The 15,584-nt window shown below is 45.6% G+C and overlaps 1 protein-coding gene across 1 annotated transcript in view; it reads right to left on the bottom strand.

Moving 5' to 3' along the window:
* Positions 1-15,584, bottom strand: part of LOC118398373 (uronyl 2-sulfotransferase) — a 143,029-nt gene that overhangs the window by 70,392 nt on the left and 57,053 nt on the right. The gene's annotated exons all lie outside the window — the stretch shown is intronic.

A 15,584-nucleotide genomic window follows, 5' to 3' on the forward strand; every position in this document is an offset into this window, starting at 1 on the left:
GGAGTGATTATCTTAATTCACTGAGGTTCGCTAGCCAGCTATTTGTCGTCCTTAACGTAGGAGACTCTGCTAGCTAGCCAACAGCTAACAGCTAACAGCTAGCCAACGTCACCACACGTCTACTGATTCGAATTCAATCACCGGTCAGGGAGTATCACATTTTCATTTCATTACAGTACAACGGTTTGATTTGTTTGATCGTAGCTAGCTACATAGCTAGCTACATAGCCGTCTTTGTTTCAAAGACAATTGTGTAGTCTAGACCGATTTCCTAGGTTAGCTAGCCAGCTATTGTCGTTCTTTTAACTCAACGTAACGTAAACAACACTGCTAGCTACCCAGCTAGCCCCGAATAGCAGCACTGTAGAAATTATTACACTCAACGGAACGACTTGATTAGTGTAGTGCCAACAACGCAGCTACTGCCAGCTAGCCTACTTTAGCAGTACTGTATCATTTTAATCATTTTAGTCAATAAGATTCTTGCTACGTAAGCTTAACTTTCTGAACATTCGAGACGTGTAGTCCACTTGTCATTCCAATTTCCTTGCATTAGCGTAGCCTTTTCTGTAGCCTGTCAACTATGTGTCTGTCTATCCCTGTTCTCTCCTCTCTGCACAGACCATACAAACGCTCCACACCGCGTGGCCGCGACCACCCTAATCTGGTGGTCCCAGCGCGTACGACCCACGTGGAGTTCCAGGTCTCCGGTAGCCTCTGGAACTGCCGATCTGCGGCCAACAAGGCAGAGTTCATCTCAGCCTATGCCTCCCTCCAGTCCCTTGACTTCTTGGCACTGACGGAAACATGGATCACCACAGACAACACTGCTACTCCTACTGCTCTCTCCTCGTCCCCCACGTGTTCTCGCACACCCCGAGAGCTTCTGGTCAGCGGGGTGGTGGCACCGGGATCCTCATCTCTCCCAAGTGGTCTTTCTCTCTTTCTCCCCTTACCCATCTGTCTATTGCCTCCTTTGAATTCCATGCTGTCACAGTTACCAGCCCTTTCAAGCTTAACATCCTTATCATTTATCGCCCTCCAGGTTCCCTCGGAGAGTTCATCAATGAGCTTGATGCCTTGATAAGCTCCTTTCCTGAGGACGGCTCACCTCTCACAGTTCTGGGCGACTTTAACCTCCCCACGTCTACTTTGACTCATTCCTCTCTGCCTCCTTCTTTCCACTCCTCTCCTCTTTTGACCTCACCCTCTCACCTTCCCCCTACTCACAAGGCAGGCAATACGCTTGACCTCATCTTTACTAGATGCTGTTCTTCCACTAACCTCATTGCAACTCCCCTCCAAGTCTCCGACCACTACCTTGTATCCTTTTCCCTCTCGCTCTCATCCAACACTTCCCACACTGCCCCTACTCGGATGGTATCGCGCCGTCCCAACCTTCGCTCTCTCTCCCCGCTACTCTCTCCTCTTCCATCCTATCATCTCTTCCCTCTGCTCAAACTTTCTCCAACCTATCTCCTGATTCTGCCTCCTCAACCCTCCTCTCCTCCCTTACTGCATCCTTTGACTCTCTATGTCCCCTATCCTCCAGGCCGGCTCGGTCCTCCCCTCCCGCTCCGTGGCTCGACGACTCATTGCGAGCTCACAGAACAGGGCTCCGGGCAGCCGAGCGGAAATGGAGGAAAACTCGCCTCCTGCGGACCTGGCATCCTTTCACTCCCTCCTCTCTACATTTTCCTCCTCTGTCTCTGCTGCTAAAGCCACTTTCTACCATTCTAAATTCCAAGCATCTGCCTCTAACCCTAGGAAGCTCTTTGCCACCTTCTCCTCCCTCCTGAATCCTCCCCCCTCCCTCCTCCTCTCTGCAGATGACTTCGTCAACCATTTTGAAAAGAAGGTCGATGACATCCAATCCTCGTTTGCTAAGTCAAACGACACCGCTGGTTCTGCTCACACTGCCCTACCCTATGCTCTGACCTCTTTCTCCCCTCTCTCTCCAGATGAAATCTTGCGTCTTGTGACGGCCGGCCGCCCAACAACCTGCCCGCTTGACCCTATCCCCTCCTCTCTTCTCCAGACCATTTCCGGAGACCTTCTCCCTTACCTCACCTCGCTCATCAACTCATCCCTGACCGCTGGCTACGTCCCTCCCGTCTTCAAGAGAGCGAGAGTTGCACCCCTTCTGAAAAAAACCTACACTCGATCCCTCCGATGTCAACAACTACAGACCAGTATCCCTTCTCTCTTTTCTCTCCAAAACTCTTGAGCGTGCCGTCCTTGGCCAGCTCTACCGCTATCTCTCTCAGAATGACCTTCTTGATCCAAATCAGTCAGGTTTCAAGACTAGTCATTCAACTGAGACTGCTCTTCTCTGTATCACGGAGGCGCTCCGCACTGCTAAAGCTAACTCTCTCTCCTCTGCTCTCATCCTTCTAGACCTATCGGCTGCCTTCGATACTGTGAACCATCAGATCCTCCTCTCCACCCTCTCCGAGTTGGGCATCTCCGGCGCGGCCCACGCTTGGATTGCGTCCTACCTGACAGGTCGCTCCTACCAGGTGGCGTGGCGAGAATCTGTCTCCTCACCACGCGCTCTCACCACTGGTGTCCCCAGGGCTCTGTTCTAGGCCCTCTCTTATTCTCGCTATACACCAAGTCACTTGGCTCTGTCATAACCTCACATGGTCTCTCCTATCATTGCTATGCAGACGACACACAATTAATCTTCTCCTTTCCCCCTTCTGATGACCAGGTGGCGAATCGCATCTCTGCATGTCTGGCAGACATATCAGTGTGGATGACGGATCACCACCTCAAGCTGAACCTCAGCAAGACGGAGCTCCTCTTCCTCCCGGGGAAGGACTGCCCGTTCCATGATCTCGCCATCACGGTTGACAACTCCATTGTGTCCTCCTCCCAGAGCGCTAAGAACCTTGGCGTGATCCTGGACAACACCCTGACGTTCTCAACTAACATCAAGGCGGTGTCCCGTTCCTGTAGGTTCATGCTCTACAACATCCGCAGAGTACGACCCTGCCTCACACAGGAAGCGGCGCAGGTCCTAATCCAGGCACTTGTCATCTCCCGTCTTGATTACTGCAACTCGCTGTTGGCTGGGCTCCTGCCTGTGCCATTAAACCCCTACAACTCATCCAGAACGCCGCAGCCCGTCTGGTGTTCAACCTTCCCAAGTTCTCTCACGTCACCCCGCTCCTCCGCTCTCTCCACTGGCTTCCAGTTGAAGCTCGCATCCGCTACAAGACCATGGTGCTCGCCTACGGAGCTGTGAGGGGAACGGCACCTCAGTACCTCCAGGCTCTGATCAGGCCCTACACCCAAACAAGGGCACTGCGTTCATCCACCTCTGGCCTGCTCGCCTCCCTACCACTGAGGAAGTACAGTTCCCGCTCAGCCCAGTCAAAACTGTTCGCTGCTCTGGCCCCCAATGGTGGAACAAACTCCCTCACGACGCCAGGACAGCGGAGTCAATCACCACCTTCCGGAGACACCTGAAACCCCACCTCTTCAAGGAATACCTAGGATAGGGTAAGTAAGGGTAAGTAATCCTTCTCACCCCCCTTCTCCCCCCAACAAGATTTAGATGCAAGTGGCTGTTCCACTGGTTGTCATAAGGTGTATGCACCAATTTGTAAGTCGCTCTGGATAAGAGCGTCTGCTAAATGACTTAAATGTAAATGTAAATGTAGATCCTAAATTTTCTATGGCTGGCCATGCGTTCCACCTGGCTACCCCTACCCCGGTAAACTGCCCGGCACCCCCCACAGCAACTCGCCCAAGCCTCCCCATTTCTACTTCCAACAGGACAACGATCATAAGCACACAGTCAAGACAACGCAGGAGTGGCTTCGAGACAAGTCTCTGAATGTCCATGAGTGGCCCAGCCAGAGCCCGGACTTGAACCCGGTCAAACATCTCTGGAGAGAACTGAAAATAGCTGTGCAGCAACGCTCCCCATCCAACCTCACAAAGCTTGAGAGGATCTGCAGAGAAGAATTGGAGAAACTCCCCAAATACAGGTGTGCCAAGAATGTAGCGTCCTACCCAAGAAGACTCAAGGCTGTAATCAATGGCAAAGGTGCTTCAACAAAGTACTGAGTAAAGGGTCAGAATACTTATGTAAATGTGATATTTCAATTTTTTGTTATTTGATAAAAGTCACGACTTCCGCCGAAGTCGGCTCCTCTCCTTGTTCGGGCGGCGTTCGGCGGTCGACGTCACCGGCATTTTAGCCATCGCCGCTCCCTTTTTCATGTATCCATTTGTTTTATCTTGTTCCTTGCACACCCGGTTTTCATTCCCCAATTACACAACATTTATTTACTCCTCTGTTCCCCCTCATGTCTTTGTGGAAGATTGTTGGTGTGTTACGTTTTTTTGAATGCACTAGGCTTGTTTTCCCGTGATATTTCACAAAGCCTGTTTTGTATACATTTGATGTGTTGTGACTGTTTTGCGCATTATACACTTTGCCTTGTTGGCTCGAGGATTTTTGGACGCAGTATTGTCCGTCTGCATGTCTCTCCTGCCGAAATAAAGTGTGCGCCTGTACACAATTCTCTGCTCTGCTGCACTTTACTTCAATACAAGTACGTACACGCCTGACAATACATTAGCAAACCTGTTTTTGCTTTGTCATTATGGGGTATTGTGTGTAGATTGATCAGGGAATTTTTACAATAAGGTTGTAGCCTAACAAAATGTGGACAAAGTCAAGGGGTCTGAATACTTTATTTATATACAGTCAGAAGTTGACATACACATAGGTTGGAGTCATGAAAACCCGTTTTTCAAAGTTCTTCTTAACAAACCATAGATTTGGCAAGTCGGTTAGGACATCTACTTTGTACATGACACAAGTCATTTTTACAACAATTGTTTACAGACAGATTATTTCAGTTATAATTCACTATATCACAATTCCAGTGGGAAGTTTACATACACTAAGTTGACTGTGCTAAGTGCTAAGTTGACAGCTTGGAAAATTCCAGAAAATGATATCATGGCTTTAGAAGCTTCTGATAGGCTAATTGACATCATCTGAGTCAATTGGAGGTGTACCTGTGGATGTATTTCAAGGCCTACCTTCAAACTCAGTGCATCTTTGCTTGACATCATGTGGAAATCAAAAGAAATCAGCCAAGACCATATCATTTTTTTTGTAGATCTCCACTAGTCTGGTTCACCATTGGGAGCAATTTTCAAACACCTAAAGGTACCACGTTCATCTGTACAAACAATATTACGCAAGTATAAACACCATGGGACCACACAGCCGTCATACCGGCAGGGTAACCAGGTAGCCTAGTGGTTAGAGTGTTGGACTAGTAATCGGAAGGTTGCAAATTCAAACCACCGTGCTGACAAGGTACAAGTCCGTCGTTCTGCCCCTGAACAGGCAGTTAACCCACTGTTCCTAGGCCGTCATTGAAAATAATAATTTGTTCTTAACTGACTTGCCTCGTTAAATAAAGGTAAAATAATAAATAAATACCGCTCAGGAAGGAGACATGTTCTGTCTCCTAGTGATAAACGTACTTTGGTGCGAAAAGTGCAAATCAATCCCTGAACAACAGCAAAGAACCCTGTGAAGATGCTGGAGGAAACAGGTACAAAAGTATCTATATGTACAGTAAAATTAGTCCTATATCCACATAACCCGAAAGGCTGCTCAGCAAGGAAGAATCCACTGCTCAGAAAAAAACCAGTTTGCAACTGCGCATGGGGACAAAGATTGTAGTTTTCTGAGAAATGTCCTCTGGCCTGATGAAACAAAAATATAACTGTTTGGTCATAATGGCCATTGTTATGTTTGAGGGAAAAAGGGGAAGGTTTGCAAGCCGACAAACACCATCCCAACCATGAAGCACTGGGCTAGCAGCATCATGTTGTGGGGGGTGCTTTGCTGCAGGAGGGACTGGTGCACTTCACAAAATAGATGGCTTCATGAGAAGGGAAATTATGTGGATATATTGAAGCAACATCTCAAGACATCAGTCAGGAAGTAAAAGCTTGGTCGCAAATGGGTCTTCCAAATGGATAATGACTCCAAGTATACTTCCAAAGTTGTGGAAAAATGGTTTAAGGACAACAAAGTCAAGGTATTGGAGTGGCCATCACAAAGCCCTGACCTCAATCCTATAGACAATTTGTGGGCAGAATTAAAAAAGTGTGTGCGAGCAAGGAGGCCTACAAACCTAACTCAGTTACACCAGCTCTGTCAGGAGGAATGGGCCAAAATTCACCCAACTTATTGTGGGAAGCTTGTGGAAGGCTACCTGAAACGTTTGACCCGAGTTAAACAAGTTAAAGGCAATGCTACCAAATACTAATTGAGTGTATGTAAACTTTTGACCCACTGGGAATGTGATGAAATAAATAAAAGTTGAAATAAATCACTCTCTACTATTATTCTGACATTTCACATTCTTAAAATAAAGTGGTGATCCTAACTGACCTAAAACAGGGTATTTTTACTAGGATTCAATGGCAGGAATTGTGAAAAACTGAGTTTAAAAGTACTTAGCTAAGGTGTATGTAAACTTCCGACTTCAACTGTACATTACCAGTCAAAAGTTTGGACACACCTACTCATAGCAGGGTTTTTCTTTATTTTTACTATTTTCAACATTGTAGCAAAATAGTGAAGACATCAAGACTATGAAATAACACAAGTTTCTTCAAGTGCAGTTGGAAAAACCATCAAGTGCTATGATGAAACTGGCTCTCATGAGGACCGCAAATGTAAAGGAAGACCTGGAGTTTCCTCTACTGCAGAGATAAGTTCATTAGAGTTAACTGCACCTCAGATTACAGACAAAATAAATGCTTCACAAAGTTCAAGTAAGACACATCTGAACATCAACTGTTCAGAGGAGACTGTGTGTATCAGGCCTTCATGGTCGAATTGCTGCAAAGAAACCACTACTAAAGGACACCTATAAGAAGAAGAGACTTGCTTGGGGCAAGAAACACGATCAATGGACATTAGACTTGGAAATCTGTCCTGATGAGTCCAAAATTTAGATTTTTGTTTCCAACCGCCGTGTCTTTGTGAGAATGGATGATCTCCGCATGTGTAGTTCCCATCGTGACGCATGGAGGAGGAGGTGTGATGGTGTTTGACTGCTTTGCTATTTACACTGTCAGTGATTTATTTAGAATTCAAGGCACACTTAACCAGCATGGCTACCACAGCATTCTACAGCAATACGCCATCCCATCTGGCTTGTGTTCAGTGGGACTATCCTTTGTTTTTCAACAGGACCATGACCAAACACTAGGCTGTGTAAGCGCTATTTGACCAAGGAGAGTGATGGAGTGCTGCATCAGATGACTTGACCTCCACAGTCTCCTGACCTCAACCCAATTGAGATGGTTTGGAATGAGTTGGACCACATAGGGAAGGAAAAGCAGCCGCAAGTGCTCAGCATATGTGGGAACTCCTTCAAGACTGTTGGAAAAGCATTCCAGGTGAAGCTGGTTGAGAGAATGCCAAGAGTGTGTAAAACTGTCATCAAGGCAAAGGGTGGCTACTTTGAAGAATCAAAAATATATTTTGATTTGTTTAACTTTTTTGGTTACTACATGATTCCATGTGTTATTTCATAGTTTTGATGTCTTCACTATTATTCTACAATGTAGAAAATAGTTGACTCAAATAGTTGACTCAAAGAGAGAGAAAGACAATAGTTGAACAGTTTTGAACAAATTAATTTCTTCCAAAATGAAGTAGAACAAAGAGAGAAATATATAGAGAGAGAGATTGTCAAGTTGCATTATATTTATTTAACCTTCCTTAAACTAGGAAAGTCTTAAGAACAAATTCTTATTTACAACGAAAAGGCAAAAAAAGGCCAGGGCCTGCTGAGTGTAACACTATCATCTGCATATAAATGGATGAGAGAGCTTCCATTGGCCTGAGCTATGTTGTTGATGTAAATTGAGAAGAGTGTGGGGCCTAGGATTGAGCCTTGGGGTACTCCCTTGGTGACAGGCAATGGATGAGACAGCAGATGTTCTGACTTTATACACTGCACTCTTTGAGAGGTAGTTAGCAAACCAGGCCAAAGACCTTTCAGAGACAACAATACTCCTTAGCCTGCCCACAAGAATGGAATGGTCTATCGTATCAAAAGCAAAAATAAAATAATATAATAAAAATAGCACTACAACAGTGCTTAGAATCAAGGGCAATGGTGACATCATTGAGGACCTTTAAGGTTGCAGTGACACATCCATAACCTGAGCGGAAACCAGATTGCATACCAGAGAGAATACTATAGAAATCAAGAAAGCCCGTCAGTTTATTATTGACAAGTTTTTCCAACACTTTTGATAAACAGGACAAAATAGAAATAGGCCTATAACAGTTAGGATCAGCTTGATCTCCCCTTTAAATAAAGGACGAACCGTTGCTGCCTTCCAAGCAATGGGAACCTCCCCAGAGAGGAGAGACAGGATAAAAAGGTAGGAGATAGGCTTGGCGATAATAGGGGCAGCAACTATAACCAGTTGGATTTAGGGGGCGATATTTAAATTTTTGGATGAAAACGTTCCCGTTTAAACAAGATATTTTGTCACGAAAAGATGCTCGACTATGCATATAATTGACAGCTTTGGAAAGAAGACACTCTGACGTTTCCAAAACTGCAAAGATATTGTCTGTGAGTGCCACAGAACTGATGTTACAGGCGAAACCCAGATAGAAATTCAACCAAGAAGTGCCGCATTTTTTTAAACTGCCTCATGCCAATGACTCCTTATATGGCTGTGAATGAGCTACGAATGAGCTTATGTTTTCCACGTTTTCCCCAAGGTGACCACAGCATTGTGACGTCTTTTTAGGCATTTCCCTTGAAGAATGGCTGTAAGGGACCATGTATGGCATGTGGTCACATGGTGTCTCCCGCAGAAAACTTTGCGTAAAATACTGAGGTAGCCATTTTTCCAATCGCTTCTTATGAGAAACCAACTGCCTCGACGGATATATTATCGAATATATTTGTTAAAAACACCTTGAGGATGGATCCTAAACAACGTTTGCCGTGTTTCTGGCGATATTATGTAGCTAATTTTGAAAAAAGTTTGCCGGTATAGTTGTAGCATTTTTCAGTCGATTTCTCAGCCAAGCATGGTGAAGAAACGGGAGCTTTTTGGAAAAAAGGAACATTTGCTATATAACTGGGAGTCTCCTGAGTGAAAGCATCTGAAGTTCTTCAAAGGTAAATTATTTAATTTGGTTGCCTTTCTTATTTTCGTGAAAATGTTGCCTGCTGCCAGCAGAGCCTAGCATAGCATTATGCCATGATAAACTTACACAAATGCTTGTCTAGCGTTGGCTGTAACGCATATTTTGAAATCTGAGATAACACTGTCGTTAACAAAAGGCTAAGCTTGTGTTTGAATATATTTATTTCATTTCAGTTGCGATTTTCATGAATAGGAAAAGTTTCTGGGGGTATTTATGTCCGTTGCATTATGCTAATGCCTTTGAGGCTATGATTACGCTCCCGGATACGGGTTTGCTCGTCGCAACTGGTTAAAGAACAAAGGGTATAAACCATCTGACCCAGATGTTTTTTGGGGGGTCGAGTTTCAGGAGCTCCTTTAGCATCTCGGACTCAGTGACTGCCTGTAGGGAGAAACTTTGTAGCGGGGCAGGGGAAAAAGAGGGAGAAGCATTGGGGAAAGTCACAATAGAAGGGGTGGGAGATGAAGAAATGTTGGATTGGCAAGGAGGCATGGGCTAAGTCAAAATAGGAATGCTGACTTAATGAAGTGGTGATTAAAGAGGTCAGCCATGTGCTTCTTGTCAGTAACATCAACATCATCAACATTAAGGGACATGGGCAGCTGTGAGGAGGAATGGTTATTCTCCAGGTCTTTAAGAGAGAGAACTGCTCCTTAAAGTAACTAACGTTGGCCTTCTGGATAGCCTGAATGCACTTTTTTTCTCATTTGCCGGAACATGAGCCAGTCAGCCTGAGTATGCGTGTGCCGAGCCATTCGCCAAATGCCATTCTTGAGGTGGAGTAACTCTGCAAGATGAGACCATTTTTCAATTTCGGTGATTCTAATACAAAATGGGTAAAGGTAATGTATAGCAACTAGGAATGCACGATATACCGGTGAGCATAGCAGAATCTGACGATATTAGCTAAAAATGCCAACATCGGCATTGGCCCGATGTCTAGTTTACCGCCGATGTGCAAAACTGATGTCAAAGCTGCCGCGCGCACCTATATAACGTAGGTAGAACGGAACATACCGGACCAATTTTTCTCTCCATGTCCCTGGATTTCAACCGCTCTCTGGACATTCATACCTGGATCTCACAGCTAGCTAGCTGCTATCCGTGTGACTATCGGCTTTCGTCGATTCCGGATCAAACATCAATTATTCCGGAGCTAGCCAGCTCCGTCAATCACTCCTGAGTTCCATCAATCACTCCTGGGCTGCAGTCACCTATCCGGACCCGTTTTACTGCCTACGCGGAGCCCCACCGGGCCTTCACAACTGGACTGCCAACATTATCTACCCGAAGGAGTTATCCGGCTGGCTCCTCCGTCGCGACGTTATCTGAACGCCCATCTGCGGCCTGCTAACCGTTAGCTGTCTTATCGGCTGCTATCTGAATAGACAATCGGACAATTTATTTATTTATTTTTCTTATTATTATGTTTTCTTCTTGGGCCTCTATAACTATATCTATTGTTTTTATTTTGTTGTTGTTGTGTGATTTGGATTAATCCCCTCTACCACACGGAACCCCACTAATCTACTGACGGAACGCAAGAGGTGGCTAATAACAGACCTCCATCCTATGCTAGCTTGCTACCGATGGCCTGGCTAGCTGTCTAAATCGCCGTGACCCCCAACCAACCTCACTACTCACTGAACCCTTATGATCACTCGGCTAAGCATGCCTCTCCTTAATGTCAATATGCCTTGTCCATTGCTGTTCTGGTTAGTGTTTATTGGCTTATTTCACTGTAGAGCCTCTAGTCCTGCTCACTATACCTTATCCAACCTATTAGTTCCACCACCCACACATGCAATGACATCTCCTGGTTTCAATTATGTTTCTAGAGACAATATCTCTCTCTTCATCACTCAATACCTAGGTTTACCTCCACTGTATTCACATCCTACCATACCTTTGTCTGTACATTATACCTTGATGCTATTTTATCGCCCCCAGAAACCTCCATTTACTCTCTGTTCCAGATGTTCTAGACAACCAATTCTCATTGATTTTATCCGCACCCTTATTCTACTCCTCCTATGTTCCTCTGGCGATGTAGAGGTGAATCCAGGCCCTGCAGTGCCTAGCTCCACTCCTATTCCCCAGGCGCTCTCTTTTGACGACTTCTGTAACTGTAATAGCCTTGGTTTCATGCATGTTAACATTAGAAGCCTCCTCCCTAAGTTTGTTCTATTCACTGCTTTAGCACACTCTGCCAACCCGGATGTTCTAGCTGTGTCTGCCGCACCCTTATTCTACTCCTCCTATGTTCCTCTGGCGATGTAGAGGTGAATCCAGGCCCTGCAGTGCCTAGCTCCACTCCTATTCCCCAGGCGCTCTCTTTTGACGACTTCTGTAACTGTAATAGCCTTGGTTTCATGCATGTTAACATTAGAAGCCTCCTCCCTAAGTTTGTTCTATTCACTGCTTTAGCACACTCTGCCAACCCGGATGTTCTAGCTGTGTCTGCCGCACCCTTATTCTACTCCTCCTATGTTCCTCTGGCGATGTAGAGGTGAATCCAGGCCCTGCAGTGCCTAGCTCCACTCCTATTCCCCAGGCGCTCTCTTTTGACGACTTCTGTAACTGTAATAGCCTTGGTTTCATGCATGTTAACATTAGAAGCCTCCTCCCTAAGTTTGTTCTATTCACTGCTTAAGCACACTCTGCCAACCCGGATGTTCTAGCTGTGTCTGAATCCTGGCTTAGGAAGACCACCAAAAATTCTGAAATTTAAATTCCAAACTACAACATTTTCAGACAAGACAGAACTGCCAAAGGGGGCGGTGTTGCAATCTACTGCAAAGATAGCCTGCAGAGTTCTGTCCTACTATCCAGGTCTGTACCCAAACAATTTGAACTTCTACTTTTAAAAATCCACCTCTCTAAAAACAAGTCTCTCACCGTTGCCGCCTGCTATAGACCACCCTCTGCCTCCAGCTGTGCTGTGGACACCATATGTGAACTGATTGCCCCCCATCTATCTTCAGAGCTCGTGCTGCTAGGCGACCTAAACTGGAACATGCTTAACACCCCAGCCATACTACAATCTAAACTTGATGCCCTCAATCTCACACAAATTATCAATGAACCTACCAGGTACCTCCCCAAAGCCTTAAACACGGGCACCCTCATATATATCATCCTAACCAACTTGACCTCTAAATACACCTCTGCTGTCTACAACCAAGATCTCAGTGATCACTGCCTCATTGCCTGCATCCGTAATGGGTCAGCGGTCAAACAACCTCCACTCATCACTGTAAAATGCTCCCTGAAACACTTCAGCGAGCAGGCCTTTCTAACCGACCTGGCCAGGGTATCCTGGAAGGATATGGATCTCATCCCATCAGTAGAGGATGCCTGGATATTTTAAATGCCTTCCTAACCATCTTAAATAAACATGCCCCATTCAAGAAATGTAGAACCAGGAACAGATATAGCCCTTGGTTCTCCCCAGACCTGACTGCCCTTAACAAACACAAAAACATCCTATGGCGTACTACATTAGCATCGAACAGCCCCCGTGATATGCAGCTGTTCAGGGAAGCTAGAAACCATTATACACAGGCAGTTAGAAAAGCCAAGGCTAGCTTTTTCAAGCAGAAATTTGCTTCCTGCAACACTAACTCAAAAAAGTTCTGGGACACTGTAAAGTCCATGGAGAATAAGAACACCTCCTCCCAGCTGCCCACTGCACTGAAGATAGGAAACACTGTCACCACTGATAAATCCACCATAATTGAGAATTTCAATAAGCATTTTTCTACGGCTGGCCATGCTTTCCACCTGGCTACTCCTACCCCGGTCAACAGCAACTCGCCCAAGCCTTCTCCATTTCTTCTCCCAAATCCGTTCAGCTGATGTTCTGAAAGAGCTGCAAAATCTGGACAAATCAGCCGGGCTAGACAATCTGGACCCTTTCTTTCTAAAATTATCTGCCGAAATTGTTGCCACCCCTATTACTAGCCTGTTCAACCTCTCTTTCGTGTCGTCTGAGATTCCCAAAGATTGGAAAGCAGCTGCGGTCATCCCCCTCTTCAAAGGGGGGGACACTCTTGACCCAAACTGCTACAGACCTATATCTATCCTACCATGCCTTTCTAAGGTCTTCGAAAGCCAAGTCAACAAACAGATTACCGATCATTTGGAATCTCACCATACCTTCTCTGCTATGCAATCTGGTTTCAGAGCTGGTCATGGGTGCACCTCAGCCACGCTCAAGGTCCTAAACGATATCTTAACCGCCATTGATAAGAAACATTACTGTGCAGCCGTATTCATTGATCTGGCCAAGGCTTTCGACTCTGTCAATCACCACATTCTTACCGGCAGACTCATTAGCCTTGGTTTCTCAAATGACTGCCTCGCCTGGTTCACCAACTACTTCTCTGATAGAGTTCAGTGTGTCAAATCGGAGGGTCTGCTGTCCGGACCTCTGGCAGTCTCCATGGGGGTGCCACAGGGTTCAATTCTTGGACCGACTCTCTTCTCTGTATACATCAATGAGGTCGCTCTTGCTGCTGATGAGTCTCTGATCCACCTCTATGCAGACGACACCATTCTGTATACTTCCGGCCCTTCTTTGGACACTGTGTTAACAACCCTCCAGGCAAGCTTCAATGCCATACAACTCTCCTTCCGTGGCCTCCAATTGCTCTTAAATACAAGTAAAACTAAATGCATGCTCTTCAACCGATCGCTACCTGCACCTACCCGCCTGTCCAACATCACTACTCTGGACGGCTCTGACTTAGAATACGTGGACAACTACAAATACTTCGGCGTCTGGTTAGACTGTAAACTCTCCTTCCAGACCCATATCAAACATCTCCAATCCAAAGTTAAATCTAGAATTGGCTTCCTATTTCGCAACAAAGCATCCTTCACTCATGCTGCCAAACATACCCTTGTAAAACTGACCATCCTACCAATCCTCGACTTTGGCGATGTCATTTACAAAATAGCCTCCAATACCCTACTCAACAAATTGGATGCAGTCTATCACAGTGCAATCCGTTTTGTCACCAAAGCCCCATATACTACCCACCATTGCGACCTGTACGCTCTCGTTGGCTGGCCCTAGCTTCATACTCGTCGCCAAACCCACTGGCTCCATGTCATCTACAAGACCCCGCTACGTAAAGTCCCCCCTTATCTCAGCTCGCTGGTCACCATAGCATCTCCCACCTGTAGCACACGCTCCAGCAGGTATATCTCTCTTGTCACCCCAAAACCAATTCTTTCTTTGGCCGCCTCTCCTTCCAGTTCTCTGCTGCCAATGACTGGAACGAACTACAAAAATCTCTGAAACTGGAAACACTTATCTCCCTCACTAGCTTTAAGCACCAACTGTCAGAGCAGCTCACAGATTACTGTACCTGTACATAGCCCACCTATAATTTAGGCCAAACAACTACCTCTTTCCCAACTGTATTTTATTTATTTATTTTGCTCCTTTGCACCCCATTATTTTTATTTCTACTTTGCACATTCCTCCATTGCAAAACTACCATTCCAGTGTTTTACTTGCTATATTGTATTTACTTTGCCACCATGGCCTTTTTTGCCTTTACCTCCCTTATCTCACCTCATTTGCTCACATTGTATATAGACTTGTTTATACTGTATTATTGACTGTATGTTTGTTTTACTCCATATGTAACTCTGTGTCGTTGTATCTGTCGAACTGCTTTGCTTTATCTTGGTCAGGTCGCAATTGTAAATGAGAACTTGTTCTCAACTTGCCTACCTGGTTAAATAAAGGTGAAATAAATAAATAAAAAATAAATTTACAATGTGTGTATGAGTCCACCTGATAGGGGTGGGTCCTTATTATTCCCCTCCCCGTAAGGAAACAGGATGCTACACCTAGGATGAAGTGGAGCACCTGTCTCTAGAACACACACAATGCATACACACAGAACTACATATAGCCAAAATCAGAATTCCCCTTTCCACACTAAAAATAGGGAGATCATTCAGTGAGGGGATATAGCGTTTCCCCACACACACAAGCACACACACGGCAAACCCCTTGACCTAAACCCCAGGCTGACACAGCAGGGTCAGTGCACCTTCCCGAGCAGAACAAACATACACACATAAAGAGAGCCTGTGTCGAGGCTTGAGCTGAGTCTTACACTGGAGCGAGGGAGAGAGAGAGAGGGGAGAGAGGGGAGCTAGATAGAGAGATGGTTAAGGAGAGGAGATCGAGAGCATGTGCGAGTAGTGAAAAGAGAGAAAGAAAGAAAAACAAAGTTTGGGAGGGATCATGAAAGATCAAATACGCAAGACAAAGAGTGAGGGAGATATTCAACGTGTGACTAGGCAATTGGGGGGTGCTATAGCTATCTCC

This window comes from Oncorhynchus keta, chromosome 19 (genome assembly GCF_023373465.1).
Source record: "Oncorhynchus keta strain PuntledgeMale-10-30-2019 chromosome 19, Oket_V2, whole genome shotgun sequence".
Taxonomy (NCBI): Eukaryota; Metazoa; Chordata; class Actinopteri; order Salmoniformes; family Salmonidae; genus Oncorhynchus; species Oncorhynchus keta.